Source organism: Eriocheir sinensis, chromosome 49 (assembly GCF_024679095.1).
Source record: "Eriocheir sinensis breed Jianghai 21 chromosome 49, ASM2467909v1, whole genome shotgun sequence".
NCBI lineage: Eukaryota > Metazoa > Arthropoda > Malacostraca > Decapoda > Varunidae > Eriocheir > Eriocheir sinensis.
The window spans coordinates 11,213,468-11,215,967 of NC_066557.1; the positions used below are offsets into that span (position 1 = coordinate 11,213,468).

General features: G+C 39.1%; 1 protein-coding gene and 1 long non-coding RNA gene across 2 annotated transcripts in view; one reads left to right on the forward strand and one right to left on the reverse strand.

Annotated features, from left to right (window-relative positions):
* The window catches only part of LOC126981914 (uncharacterized), a 101,740-nt gene that overhangs the window by 71,664 nt on the left and 27,576 nt on the right, over nucleotides 1-2,500 (forward strand). The window lies entirely within an intron of this gene.
* Nucleotides 1,592-2,500, reverse strand: part of LOC126981917 (uncharacterized) — a 3,124-nt gene continuing 2,215 nt past the window's right edge. The window contains exon 2 of the long non-coding RNA XR_007734340.1: nucleotides 1,592-2,500. This exon is cut by the window's right edge and continues 1,116 nt beyond it. This is a non-coding gene — a long non-coding RNA (uncharacterized LOC126981917).

Here is a 2,500-nt window from a genome sequence, read left to right on the forward strand (position 1 = left end):
ATATTTGCTTGGAGAAGGGAGAGAGAGGGAGGGAAAGAGAAGGTTTTAAGGGAGGGGAAGGAATGGGAAAGGAGGAAGAGGGGAGGGAAGGGAGGTGAGGAAGATAGGGGTAGAGATGGGAGGCTTGTGGTTAGGAAGAGGAGGAGGAAGAGGAGTAGGAGGAGGAGGAGGAGTGATCAGATGAAGAGGAAAGAGGAGGAGGAGGAAGAGAAGAAACAAAGATGAGGAATTTGAGGAAGAAGGAAAATGAGAAAGTAAAAAGAAAGAGGAAGAAGAGAAGGAAGAGGAAGAGGAAGAAGAGGAATGAGAAGAGTGAGAAAATAAAAAGCATAAGAAAAAGAAGGAAGAAGAAGAGGAGGAGGGCGAGGAGGAAAAAGAGGAATCAGAAGTATAAGAAAATAAAGAGGAAGAAGAGGAGAAGGAAGAGGAGGAAGAGAAGAGAGACAAGGGGAGGAATGATAAATGGGAGAAGAAAAAGAAGATACTGAAAATGAATAATGAGAAAGCAATAAAGTTTAGGAAGAAGGAAAGGAAGAAAAGAAGAAGAGGGAAGAGAAGGAAATATTTGGTAATGAATTCAGTACAGAGGAAGAGAGGAGAGGGGAAGGGAAGAGAAGAAAAGGGGGGAGGGGGAAGGAATTGATGAAGGGGAAGAAGGAGATAGAGGAGAAAAAAAGAAGAAGATGGAAGGGAAGAGGGGATGAATGGGAGGAAGGAAGGAGGGAGGTGGAGGAGGAGGAGGAAGAAAAATTGTATTGGGGATGAGAGAGAGGGATAGATAGATAGATAAACAGAGAGAGAGAGAGAAAGGGTAACATAGCAATAAGCAGAGAGAAAAAAGAGAGAAGGATAAAACTCTCTCTCTCTCTTCAGTCGAGTGTTGTGATAAGGGCTTAAATCGACCCTCAAATCCCTTTCCCTCTCACCCGCTTTTCTCTCTCTCTCTCTGGACGTGATTTTCTCTATTTTCTTCGTTTTTTGTTTTGTTTTCTTTTTTTTGTCTTTTTGTGTCTTTCTGTTTTTCTTTGTCTGTCTGTCTGTTTTTGTTTCTTTTTTCTTTTTTTCTATTTTTTTCAATATTCTCTCTTTAATAGTCTTTCCTAATTATCTCCTTGCTCTCCTCCTCCTCCTCCTCCTCCTAATCCTCCTTTCTCTCTCTCTCTCTCTCTCTCTCTCTCTCTCTCTCTCTCTCTCTCTCTCTCTCTCTCTCTCCACCACCACCACCATCACCACCATCCCACCACCACCACCACCACCACCCATACCTGGAGGTGATAAGCTACTCCCCTAGACACCTGTGGAGTTGATTGGCCAGGTGTATGGAGGGGGGAGGGGGAGGGGGGGAGAGGGAACGGTGTGATTTGCTTTCTCCTTCTCTCTCTCTCTCTCTCTCTCTCTCTCTCTCTCTCTCTCTCTCTCTCTCTCTCTCTCTCTCTCTCTCTCTCTCTCTCTTTATCTCCTGCTCTTTTTTTTCTCTCGTTTTTTTTTTTGTCTTCTTTTCTCTCTCTCTTTCTTTCTCTATCTCATTATCGCTTTTTTTTCTTTCTCTCTTTCGTTATCTCTTTCTCTCTTTTTCTCTTTCTCTCTCTCCTTTTGTCTTCTTTTTCTCTTTCTTTCTCAATAAATCAAATCTTTCCTCTCTCTCTCTTTTCTTCTCTCTCTGTTTTCTTCTTTTTTCTTTGTTTTTTTCTTATTTTCTTGTGTCCTGTTTATCTGTTGTTTTTTCTTTCTTTTCTTCTTTTTTTATTTATTTTTCATTGTTCTTATTTTTCTTCTTTTCTTCGTGTTTTTTTCTTCTCTCCTCTCGTTTGTTTTTCTTCGTTTTCTATTCAAATTGCAGGAGACAGTTCTCTTTTGTTCGTCTCGTTCCTTTTTCTTCTTTTGTCTTCCTGTTATTGTTTTCTTCTTTTCCTTCCTTCTTTTCCTCTTTCTACGTTTGCTTCTTTAAACTTCTTTTCTTCTCTTTCTCCTTATTTGTCTTGTTAATTTTCTTCTCTTGTCTTCCTTTTTTTCTTTTGTCTTCCTCCTGTTCCTTTTTTCTTCTTTCCCTTCCTTCTTTTCCTCTTTCTACGTTTGCTCCTTTAAACTTCTTCTTTTCTTCTCTTTCTCCTTTTTTGTCTTGTTAATTTTCTTCTTTTGTCTTCTTCCTGTTCCCTTTTTCTTCTTTCCCTAATTTCCTCTTTTTTTCGTTTTCTTCTTTAGACTCCTTTTCTTCTCTTCCTCCTTGTTCTTGTTCCTTTTCTTCTTTTCTTCTTCTTCCTCTTCTTTTTCTGTTTCTTCTTTACACTTGCTCTCTTTTTCTTCTCTTTCTACCTCCTTTCTTTACTTCTTATTTTATTTTTCTTTGGTTTTTTTTATTTCCTCTTTCACCCTTTTTCTTTCTCTTTTTCTCTTCTTCCCTCTTTCTCTTTCTTTTTTTTTAACTTTCTAATTACCTTTCAAATTTGTATTCCAGTTCGCGTCTCTCTCTCTCTCTCTCTCTCTCTCTCTCTCTCTCTCT